The 12,774-nt window shown below is 44.3% G+C and overlaps 1 protein-coding gene across 2 annotated transcripts in view; it reads left to right on the top strand.

The window, feature by feature from the left end:
* TOMM7 (translocase of outer mitochondrial membrane 7) overlaps window positions 1-12,774 on the top strand; it is a 287,417-nt gene that overhangs the window by 181,165 nt on the left and 93,478 nt on the right. The gene's annotated exons all lie outside the window — the stretch shown is intronic.

A 12,774-nucleotide genomic window follows, 5' to 3' on the forward strand; every position in this document is an offset into this window, starting at 1 on the left:
CAGTGCTTCTAAATAAGAAATGACAATTCTATCAGAGAACAAACACTGAATGACCACTGCTATTTAAGACCATGATTAGTCAAAGAAATAGAACTGAATGCAACAAACCTCAGAACTGCTAGGGCACATGGCTTGTTCCCCAAAGCAGCAGTCACAGCGGAGGCACATCTCCTGAGAATTGCCATTCAGAACAAGTAATACTGCTGACCAAGCAGGATATCCTCAGTTGTGCAGCCATTTCTCAATAAGAAGCATGAAAATTAGGAACATTGCAAAAGGGAGGGCAAAAACTCTGAAAGATTAATATCCGGTGAGGTGTGAGAGCAAAACTTAAGCTACTTACTTTGCAGTAACAACTTCAGAATGGAAACTTATTTTGGTAGCCTAGTGTGGAAAGTTACCATTAACTGAATAAAACCCTGGGGTCATAAAGCCAGGAATGTGCATGAATTCATGAGTCTGGCTTTCCTAAGCTTATTTTCTCTTTCAGAAGAAATTTTCCTCTATTGCTCCACAAAACATGAGTATATATGTGTTTACACTTTAAAATAAACCACATTATCTCTATTATTCCTATTCCTGTATGTCCTTAATCTCTGTATGCAATCCAATAATTATAATTGCTTTAATATTTCTTTAAGAGTAAACATGCTGCTTTTTCCCTTTGTGTCTGCCTAACCTTCTTCATGGGACAATAGAATTGAGAAAGAAATGTCTCCTGCAGCCTTTGACTGGCACATGAGACCTTCTCCAGGACCTAGCTGGGGTTATAAAACCTTCCATGAGCCCAAATCAATCTGTGATCCCAGGAAACCCAGACAGCTAGTTCTTCTCCATATGAAATCTGTCTGGACATCAGTCTCCTGATGGATACAATCAAGATGCGGATCAGTGCCATCTTTATTACGATTTAGTGGAGAGTCATACTTGACTTTGGATTGCTACATAACATCCGAGAGAGGAACAGACCGAGAAAGAAAACTATGGAACAGAATCACTACCAAGAAAAAGCAAACCACAAAGGAAAGGAGAGTGTGGTGTCAGAAAAGTTCAGCCTGCCAGACACTGCCGTGAACTCGATGATTTGCAATGGGGCAGAAAGAAAGGTATCCTTTCCCTTTTGTATTTTACAAGTACAAAAACACCTCGTCATTGTGGGAAAGACACATTGATTGACACTCAGTTGGCAACACCTTTCTAGGGTCTCTTGGCTTTTTCTTTAGACCCCATCAGCAGACCTGGGGTAACAATGTCAGATATCATAGGCCATGCATTAAAAATCCTCATTTAAAGCTAAAAGAACTGCTATTGGCTTTTCTTCAAATAAATCTAGAAAAAAAACTTCACTTACTTTTCTAGTAAGGGGAGTAGGGGAATTCACACCAAATCAGAGACTCAAATTGCCTGGGGCATGACCCTTTTCTCTTGACAGGAATAGCTTAGGTAACTTTGGGGGTGACAGTGCAAGATGTCCTCGTGACCTCTCTGCGGTCCCCAACATTTCCCTCACAGCACGTGAGTGTTTTCACTTCTCTTTGTGCTGCTCTACTGAAGGACCATCAATTAAACTGACTTCTAAAGATGCAAATGGCCCTGGTAAAGGGGATAGGGTGGCAGGAACACTGATTGCGTCTCAGGGCTGAGCACAGAGAACAGGACAAGGCAGGGCTCAGGAGAGGTGTACTGAAAACTTGAAGGTTAAACATACAAGGGACATCGATCTTGTTGGGACTCCCAGGTGAGGGACCAGAGTTTGGATACTGAGGCTGAAAGGAAGGGCAACTGAGCTAGGGGGATAGCACTGGAGAGATCATAGCCTGAGTGACAGGACAAGGGCAGTGGTCTGCACTGGGCATTCAGGAAGAGGGACCTTCCGAGGTGGCAGAGGGTGCAAAAGGTTGGTGGAAGTGGGCCTTTCATGCTTGGTATGGTCTCAGGTCAGCGTTGTTTTCTGGAAAAGGTTGAGGGAGTGCTTCTCTCCCTCCACTTCCTCCTTCCTTCTGTGCACTGGGGCTGAGACTCGGGCTAGAACTATTGTTACCAAGACTTAACTTTGTGGTGGGCTTCTTTAAACGTTTTGGCGTCTGTGGCCAGGTCTCTTCTAACTCAGTCACCCTTGTTAACCGTATTACGTAGCACATGATATTCTACAAACCGCTGGCTCAGAAAAGCAACTTGTGGGCTGCTTTCAAGGTAAGACTGTCTCTACCTTACTAAGATTTTGTGGGTCAGTCTCCTGTGGCTACACCCAGAGTCTTGCTAAGGTCAAGCCCCCTTGGTCAGCAAAGAGAGCCACAATTTGCTAATTAGGGTTGGGCTTGAAACAGTTGGGCAATGAACCCAGTTTCCTTTATCTTCCTTTGCGTTATCAGTGGTCACCATGATTCACATGACATAGTTCCTCGAAAGGCCAAGAAAAAGAGAAGGTATTACAAAATTCACAAAATACTTCCCATTGCTTACGGTTTATGCATACATATTTTGATATTATTTGTAAGTGCATAGTTAAGAGTGTCTGGGTCTTCTGAGTTGGAAGCGTAAAATGAAGCTATGTCTCGTAATTAAATATAGGTATCTGGTAATTGTTTCTAATCAATTTTTTAAACTGACTTATTGCAAACAATGTAAAAGACAGTGACTTGTAGCACAAAGGTGATGCCTCCAGTGTGAAGGTAGAAAGAGTTGAGACTTTATGGGTATGCACATGATGCTGACAAATTTAATTTTTTAATGTATATTGTGGATTAAAATCCTGAAGTTTGAAATCTCCTCATTACAGTGTACTTAGAAGAGAAGGTCTTCTAACTGCAGGGTGTAAAAAGATTATACGACCATTAGTTCTGTGGTTCTCGAAGTGAGATGAGAGGACCCATGGAAAATCCTGGGTTCTTTTCAAGAGATCTAGAAAATCCTGCCTTTTCCAATGACATATATGTGTAAGGCTGGATTTTCTTCAAATACTTCAGCTAAAACAGCATAACATACTTCAGCTAAAACATATAACAAAAAGATTGATTGCAGAAGTAGATATGAGATTCTAGCTGTCTTCTTTGAGTCCAGACATTAAATAAACTTTCAAAAACAAAACCCATGACAGTCTTCTTGCTACATTTTGGGGGGAGGAAATATAGTTAATTTTCATGAAAAATATGCTATTTATGTTAACATGTAAAGTGTTAGTTATTATATTCAATGAATGAACACCTGTTATAAATATTCTTTGATTTTAATTTTAACGTGTAGATATAAACTGCATTGTTTTTAGAGTGGAAAAGTTTTACAGCGGTACTAAGATGTTTGAGAAGTGCTGAATCTGGATCATTTTCCTCAAGCGAATTCTCTAACCTCTGTAACCATCTAAAGCCTATTGTTACCACTTCCACCCCCTTCCCAATTTCCCTCCAACCATATGCTCATGCCCAGGGATTAAAAAAAAAAACGTATTTAGCGACTGGTATGGCGTGAAAACCTACCAATCAAAACATTCGTACAACCAGTAAACATGCACTGTGGTTGAAAGCAGCGGGTTTGGTCTCCTGTCTCTGAGCATCCAGTCCTGCCCACTGTAAATTCCACCTCCCTGTGGGAAAGTGAGAATTCCCTTTCCCTCCCAGCAAGCTCTCCACTCACAGGTGAATCCTCCAGCTGAGCACGGTACCTGGCCCACTGCTGGGGCCCCGCCAGAACTGGTGCCCAAGCCTGTATTTACTTGTCCTGAGTGCAAACCCTTTGCCTCACTGGCAGTGGCTTTCACCAGTTTGGAGAGACGCAACATAGGGTTTCTCTGCAGTGACAAGAATGGAAAAGGTCACCAACTACTTTCATCACCACCCTAATTTGCCCCAAGGAGATGGAGCTTTAGGTGGTCTAGCACTGTGCCCTGTCTTAAACACCAGGCTCAGATTTGTTTAGACTTAAGGAATGGGTGAATTGCCTTAGAGATCTTTAGTTTAACCAAACCACTGAAACAACTTCAGTTAAAACCCAGTTAGCACGTTGTACAGAGTGCAGCAGAGTGAGATTCTCCCCAGAAATGCATGGAATGTACTTAAATGTCTTTTTTGGTGGGATGAGATTACGAGAACTGGGAAAACAAGATGCAGGGGATTTCCGAAGGTCTGAGGCCAAGGCGATGACCGTTAGTGCTGCCCGCTTGGACGGAGCCCTCCTGGTCCGGGTACGTCCCCATGCACTTGTTCTTTCCCTCTGACTTGCTGCTGTGGATTGATGTGTCCCCCCCACAATTCATATGTTGACACCCTAATCCCCAGGACCTCAGGATGTGACCTTGTTTGGAGATGGGGTCTTTACAGAGGGAATCAAGTTAAAGTGAGGGCGTAAGAGTGGATGCAAGCCCAATATGACAGGTGTCCTTATAAAAAGGGGAAGTTTGGGCACAGAGATATGTATGGAGGGAAGACAATGTAAAGATGAAGGAAGAAGGCAGGTGAATATAAACACAGACATCTATAAGCCAAGGAGATAGGCCTGGAACAGATCCTGCCCTCAGGAGGAACCGACCTTGATGTCAGAATTCTCACCTCCAGCAATGTGAGAAAATCAATACCTGTTGCTTCCGTCACCCCGTTTGTGGGTGGTCTCCTACAGCAGCCCCGGCACACTTGCCTACAGGTCTCCAAGTCACAGCTGCACTTTCTCTCTGGGGAGAGAACTTTCTCCTAGGAGAATTCTTCATTTGAATTAGTGAGATTTAGAAGAATAAAGATTTTCCCTCAGATGAAGCTCTGACAATTCCCTCAGCCACACATGGCTTATGAGACTGGCCTCTTCCTCTGCCTGCAGACTGACAGGGGCATTGATAATAGATAGTTGGAAGGAAGTGTTGGGTGCCCTCAGCAGTAGGAACTGGGGAGTGTGGCCTGGCACTTCTGGAAGCCAGGCCCCTGCAGCCTCAACACAGCCCTCATTTGGAGACCCCTTCTCAGGGATGCTCTGCTCCTCAGTGCTGCCAGAATCTGACCCCACGCGTGTGGGTTCCACACATCTTGTACTATCTGTGCTGTTTCTAATCAGCAACAGCATGAAGCCACTCAGGCTTTGACGTTGCTACTGACCTTGGGACGCCCCAAGCCAACTCATCCTCTCTTGCTCTCACACCCCTCCTGCTCCGCACTGCCCCTCTGTCTCCACCCTCCCCATCACATGCTGACCAGAGAGCCCTCCTTAGCCATGCTCTGCATCTCTTCTGCTACAGCTACTTTGTTGCCAAGTCTCGTGGATTGTTCCTTCTGATTTCCTCTCACTCTGCCTTTCCTTCTATGTCCACAGCCAGCGCCCTTGGCCAGGCCATTGGTGGTCTGAGTGTAGACACTGGGTGATGCTATTTGAACACCAAGGATATTTTGATTTGGGGGCACCTGGAAGGTAGGGTAGAGGATGTGGGACGGTCTAAGGAGGGATGAGGTGAAGGTCAAGGGATGGGCTGTGAGTTAGGAACTGGGAAAGGCTAATGTGGTGGGGGTGTGGCCAAGGGATGAGGTGAGGGTGTCTAGTGCACAGATTTCATGGTAATAAAAAGAAGTTGAAAGTTCAATGGTTTGTTTTTGAAGAATTAAAAACTAGTATGAATGTCAAAACATCAACAACTGCTACAGAATGGCAATACCAGGGTGTCCCACATCATTGCAGAAGCCTCCTCCTGGTTGCTTGAATTTCCTTCCTTAAATCTGGTACACACTACCACCATATTTAAATATGCAATCCTGGTTAAATGCATGATTTCATTTATCCATATAGTCAACAAACATTTGCTGAATGTACTTCTCAGTGTTGAGATTTGGTAGGAAACAAGACTGACTGAGTCCTTCTTATTTTCCTACCATCCTCCCCAACAACTCCTGCTCCAAGTAATATTTTAAAAGTTGATTCTTAAAGAGTGAGTCACCAAATATATGTCTATACACATACTCATACCTTTATGTGTATATACATGGCCAATATATCACTAAAGTCCCTGATATAGACTTCTAATTGATTTATCATAATCCCTGATATAGACTTCTAATTGATTTATCATAATCAAAATGGAGATACTAGAGAATAAAGATACTCAGTGATCACTGAGGTGGTGAGCTCTGTACAATTGTATTATTTTCCTTTGACGGCTTTTTCATTTATCAGATGAAATGGAAAAAAATACAGGAACATTTTCTAAACTGCAGAAATTATCTCCTCCATCATTTTACACTTTTGTTTTTGATGTTTTCCTCTCTCAAATTTTAAGCATGAGAACTTTTAAGTTTGCTTTTCAAAATTCATGGGAGAAAAAACTTAGGTGCTTGGTTTGGTATTCTTCTAACTCCTTAAAGCGGTAATAATGGCTTTCAACTTGACTTTTTTTTTTTTTTTTTCTTTCAACTTGAATTTTGAAAGGCAGAGAGATAAGCCATGGCCGCCATCCTTCTCCCAATTCTCCTTATTCAGTTACTCCAAAGCACTGAGGCAGAAATTTTCCAAGGGCAAGAAAACTTTCTATTTTTTTCTCTCAAATAACAACCATAAGTTTTCTGAGAAGTCAGTCAGTTCAAAATATTATATGGCATTAAAAAAAAAAAGAAAGAGGAATCACACAGACCTCACAGAGTAGTCAGAGATAATCAGTTATAAACTGCTGGGCAGACTGAAACCAGCTAAGGCAGGAGTTGGTCCCATATTGGACAAGCACAAAGATGAATACTACCTGTGATTTAGTGTTTGATTTGTCAGCTCCAGCTCTCCTTTCTGCCATCCACTTGCTTGCGTAGACTTGGTGAGGGTCCAGGAGTGGAAATGGGGGAGAGGAAACCAGTGCAAAAGGCCCAGTTTTTGTACTCAAGTTTCCTGAAGGGCCAAGACTCGTCTGGACTTGTTTGAAAAGTTTTGGAGAAATACCTCACACATGACAAATGGAGAAGTTCTGGTTATAGAAGTGGGAGCTTATCTAGATGACCCCTGGGGTCACGAGCTGGAGGGAACAAAAAAGAGGCAACTTCGGTGAAGGTATCTATATACACAAACATGAAGAGACCTGGGGCTAGAGATTTGGCTCCCTGGAGACTTAGCTCTTATCTCATGAATCCGGGCTCTCTGCCCTCCCTTGGAGCCCCTGGGCCTCATGTGCAGGAGTGCACGTGCCAGACATTCTCTTTTTTAAGTCAGCATTTATTGAATGAGCATCACCAGGCACCAGGCCCTGAATTGTGTTTTTTGCAGGCATTGTCTGGTGTAGTTTTCTCAGCACACAGGAACTATTCAACCCCAGTTGGTACTGAAGAACACTGAGACCCAGAAAAGTTCAAAAGATTTGACCAAAGTCATGGACTGTATTCTTTGTTCTCTAGACGTTTGGACTCTATTCATCTCCCTCTCTCACTTAAGTGCCAACTCCCTTAATGCTTTCAATAGTTTTGTTTTGTGCTCTTTGAAAATTTTCTTCACTGTACAAAGTATCTGCAGAAATCTTCCTGTGTGCCATCCATTTAAAATCCAACTCAGCCTTTCCAGAGAATTCTTAGGTGCTGGGTTTGTGCTAAATGGAGTGAAAACTTACTGCCTCTGCACTGAAAAAGCTCATCCTCTTACATTCATTCATTCATTCATCTATTCAGAAAACTTTTCCTAAGCACATCCCGTGTCCCAGGCACTGTACTAGGTGCTGAGACTAAAAAGCCAAATAAGATACTGTGTTTCATGTTACTAACAAGAGTAACAATGCTGATAATATTGGCTAATGTTTACTGAGCATGAGCTGTGTGCCCTGCGCTGTTCTAAGCACTTCGTATCTATTCACTCAATCAGTCCTCACCACAAGTGACACGTAGGTACCATTATCATAATCTTCATTTTACACATGAGGAAACTGAAAGAGATTAAGAAACAATCTTACTGGAGTCAAGATTCAAAAACAGTCAGTGTAAATACTATGCATACTTGAGGGAAGCCAGTGCAATGAAAGTATGTTTGTAATGCAGTCAAATTATTCTTTCAAAAAATTTTTGGTTATCTTTTTTTTTCCTTTGTTGGGGAGGTGGTAATTAGGTTTGTTTGTTTGTTTAAACAGAGGTACTGGGGATTGAACCCAGGACCTCATGCATGTTAAACACACACTCTACCACTGAGCTATACCTTCCCCCTGAAATTCTTGAGTATTGAGGTCAGTCCATGATCATTTGGGCCAAGGGAAATCAATGATCAAACATACCTGTCCAAGTGTTCAAGTCGTGTATGTGGTCCTCAAGTCGGCATGTGTCTCTTGGCAAAGCTAGGTTAGGAGAGTTGCTAGAATGTGGAGAGCTGGGTATTCAAGAGGCAGAATGAAATTGTCACACTTTCTCTCAGCTTCACTGCAGATATATGCGGCCGTTTCCGCAACATCGGAGCTCAGGGTTACACGGGAGAATGGCTTTGGTTGTGTTTGGAAGGTCAGCCCAGCGTACTAAGAATCCTGAGATGGTTATTTCCTTTATTAAGATTCAATGTCAGGTGTGTGTGTCATGGTCATTCACTCATTCCATAGACATTTATTAAGCACTTACCACATGCCTAGAAACTGTTCTAGGCACAGAAAAATACCCTTGCTGTCAAGGAGTGTACGTTCTTGTGGGTGAGACAGGTGACAAACAAGAAGCATAAGACAAGACCTGTGAAAAATATCGCCAGTAGGGAATTGGGAGTGTGGGCATGGGACCTGGAGGGTGGCCAGGCAGGCCTCCTTGAGCTGATGACAATGGGACAGAGTCCTGAGGAGGTGGAAATAGCCAGTGCCAAGGTTCTAAGGTGGGAGGTGCCCTGTGTGCTTTGAGAACAGCAAGGCAGCCAGTGTGGCTGGTGAGGAGCAGGAGGTGAGGTCAGAGAGAAAAGTCGTGAGAGGGCCCCGTTGACAGCTGTGAAGACCTTGGCTTTTCCTTTGGGTGAAATGGGAAGGACAGTGTAATGGAGGCATTGAAAAAGAGCTTGATTCTGGATATATTTTGAAGTCAGCAGGTGTTCTGATAGATGGTAGGCTGGGTATCAGAGAAGGAAAAGCATCAAGGACCACACTGTGGTCTTCAGCTGGAGCATCTGGGAGGGTGCAGATGCCCTGAACTGTGTTGGGAAGACTCTCTGTGGAATTGTTGGGGGGAAGACAAGGCATTCTCTTTTTGGGGAGGCTGTGAGGCATCAAGGTGGAGGGGGAAGCTGGGGTGCAGGAGAGAGGTGTGGGCTGGGGTGCCAGTTTGGGAGTCCTCAGCATACAGGTGCTATGGAAGGCCACCAGACTGACGAAATCACTAAAGGAGTGAGGGAAAGAGAAGAGGACCCAGAATTGAGTAGCAGGAGGATGGGGAGAGGCAGCCAAGGAGACAGAAGGAACCGCCATGTGGTAGGAGGTAGAAAGCATGCAGGGTCTTGGAGGCCAGCAAAGCACAAGCATCTTGGAGCATCCTGGTCTGTCTGCTTGTCTACAGGGACAGCCACACCCCAAGTGAAAGTCATGTCTGCGCCTTACTCAGGGTCTAGGAATCAGGAGTTAGTCAGGCAAACAGTTTTAAGGGAGAGAAACAGCTCTCTTTTCCTGCCACAAGGATTAAAAAGACTGTTTAAGTAATTTGCATAATAGGGCCCTGGGAGAAGGACCCATCTGAGTTCAGTGATGAATGAAGGCAATTTTAGCAACATCAATTAGTCATTAACCCACTTCTTCATTTGCTCTGTATATGCGGTTTCTAACCAGGATGGAATTTCTTTAACAAAACAATTATGGTCTCCATTTTCCCCATTCCTTGAATCTAAAAATCATTTTTGACATATTAGGTCAAGTGATAGTGTACCCCTAGAGGTCTTTTATTTTCATCTTCCTAATTTTATAGGGAAATATGTATGTGTGTGTGTGTGTGTACACATATATATCTGTATATATATATATCAATGGGGGCCTCAATGAACACATTTGAAATGAAAACCAAAGTTCTCCTTGTGTTCACCAACATCTTCACCTTTTTCACCTCCAAAATGTATTTTCTAGCCATCTGTAGTCCTTAGTGCCCCTGAGCTGTTTCTACAGTATTCATGACTTAAACCGGACCATTCCTGATGGGGAGGTGGGGGTATAGCTCAATGGTAGAATGCATGCTTAGCATGCACGAGGTCCTGAGTTCACTCCCCAGTGCCTCCATTAAGACAAATAAATAAAATAAAAAGGTCCATTCTTTAAATGGTTTCAGTACTCTCTCATGCATCCCGTCCACACTCTCTGGTTTGGACTAGATCCCGAAGGAGCCAGATTTGGCTACATCACAACATGGGCTCGAGACAAAAGGAAACCAGTCTGCGTTCTGGGGAAACATTAGCAGGAAACATGAACCACCCAAAGCCTTAATTCTATAAGGTCCTCGGAGGTCAGGCAGCCGGCGAGGTGGTTTGGAGAGTGGAGCCTGGAGTCACCCCGAGTCATAAACTCCAGGCCTGGGCTTCAGACGCCCCTGTGGCTGAGCCTGTGGGAGGAGAGGGCCCTGATACAGGCCCAGTCCACTCATCCAGTCAACACTCTTCGGCTGAATGACTCCCATGTCTCATGCACTTTGTTTCATTCACGAATGAACAACGTTTATTTTATTACATTGATGAAACCAGACATAACCTAGGAATAAGAGGTCCAGATAGGAGACGGTTTAGGATGGAGGAAACAGCACCAACTGTTAAGTCAGGCTAGCATGGGCTCAAATCCTGGCCTTGGCCAGTGTTATTTTGAGCGTTGCTTCCCCTCCCTGGGGCTCAGCAGTGTCCTCCAGAGGGGGCATTACGATATGTTTGTTCCTTGAGAAGCTGTCGTGAAGATCGCAGGTGATGCGGGGACAGTACTTGCATGAGTGACTCACAGTGAGCAGGGACTCACTGTACGGCAATGGTTATCATTATTTTGTCTTGTAGCAAGGTGTGCGTAAGCGGTCCAAAGGAAGCTTCTGGGGCAGAGGCCGAGAAGCTGAAGAATTTTTGCTCTAGAAGAGAGACTGCAAACATCCAGTAATCAGGCTGTCTTCCATCACATTTTGCCTGAGCAGACATGGAGAATCAGTCCCCACCCAACTTCCGCTCCAGCCGGGATGGCTTCAGACTTAGAGATTCAGGCCAATTACTAATTCACGGCAGTTTGCTGTGAGATGTAATCTCTTTACTGCTATCATCCTAAGCAGGAGGCCAAGAGAGGCACTTCTGAGAGCTTGTGTGTTGACACCTTTTTGAATGAGATGGAGGGATTTCACTCAAAGACAGCTCCCAGGAGTGAAAATCAAGAAGAGTCAGTAAGCCTCACTGGCAGCTTAGACATAGCCATAGAAGAAGGCCCTCAGTCAAAAACACATTTAGGAAGAAGTGGGAAAGTCCTTGATTCTCTTCTCAATGCTCATGAATAGGCCTTCTCCACTGCCACGCCCCAGGAAAGAGTGGATGCAGCTTTGAGCAGCCCAGCTTGCTGAAATCACAAGGTTTGGGTCCTTCTCATGGCCAGGAACTTCCCAGGAAGAGGGAGCTCACCCCTCCCTCCTCCCCCACCCCACATACACATCCCCTGCGGCAGTTGCCACCTTTCTTCCCTTGCTCACCTGAACTCTACACTCTAGGAAGACAGGAAGGGAACTGGGTCCTCAGCTTCCTCCTCCAACTGCAGCCCTGTGGCAGTCGGAGCTGGCAGTGAGGAAGTGGGAAGTGTATTTTCTATCCCTTCCAAAGGTGAAATCCGGGTTTTACTGCTCACTTGAGATCCCCACAGGTGAAAAAGTCTTAGCACCACTGATATCCACCCCTATGCACAAGGTACTGAAAGTAGATCATTAATGATAAAGAAGCACTCACTACCTGAGAGTGGAAACTAGTGGGAGGTGGGAGCCAGGGGATTCTTGATTTCAGATTCCTAATTTGGCCTGATCTCTGCTGTCTGTTAGACAAATCTGGGATGCTGCCCAGATTGGTAGTTCATGTTGGGGAAAGCCACCGTGGTGCACGTTTGCTGATGACTCAGCCCATCTCAGGTCCCTTGAAAATGATACCTCTCGATACGTGACCTCTTCCCGGCCATGCTTCTCTTCAAAGACTCAGGGGAAAAACAAACAAACTATGAGCAAAGCCTGCTGCTTCTAAACCCTGAGCAGACCCTTCCATATCCCCGTGTCACAGTCGCTTCAGCAGATGTCTGTGCTATCAAAGCATTTGATGAGATAGACAGGAAAGCAGAAAACCCAGGAGCCAGCATCGAGGTCCCAGCACATAAATACCAGCAAATTGATTTCACTCAATCATACTAGCCTCTGAAGTCATATTGTCAGAAGGTAAAGAAAGTAGGAACCCTTGAAAAGCACATGGTGAGTTCACTGGAGTCAAACCTGAGTCAATGAAACTGAGGGGATAAAACTTTGAGTCAATTAAGCAAGAATTCGATTAGATAAAATCATCGTAGATTCACTGACTAATCATGGAAAATAAGTAATTTCCATCAAAAGAGCAAGGGTGATGTGGGCACAGATAAGATACTAACAATGGATAGGGCAAGACCACAGAAGCTCTCAGGGTGTTTTTCTAGCTGTGTTGTTGTCTTGCAGTCATGTAACTAATGATAATCCCCTGCTCTGTACCATGAACCACAAGCAGCTTTCCCCACACATTAGCAGTCGTACCTAGGCTGTATTATTTTCCTCATTGTTCAGATGGCAATAACAGGCTCAGAAAAGCTTAGTAACTACTCGAGGCCACACAGTAGGAAACAGAGCTCATCCGTGAATCCAGGTAGTGCCGACTCCAAAA

Source organism: Camelus bactrianus, chromosome 7 (assembly GCF_048773025.1).
Source record: "Camelus bactrianus isolate YW-2024 breed Bactrian camel chromosome 7, ASM4877302v1, whole genome shotgun sequence".
Taxonomy (NCBI): Eukaryota; Metazoa; Chordata; class Mammalia; order Artiodactyla; family Camelidae; genus Camelus; species Camelus bactrianus.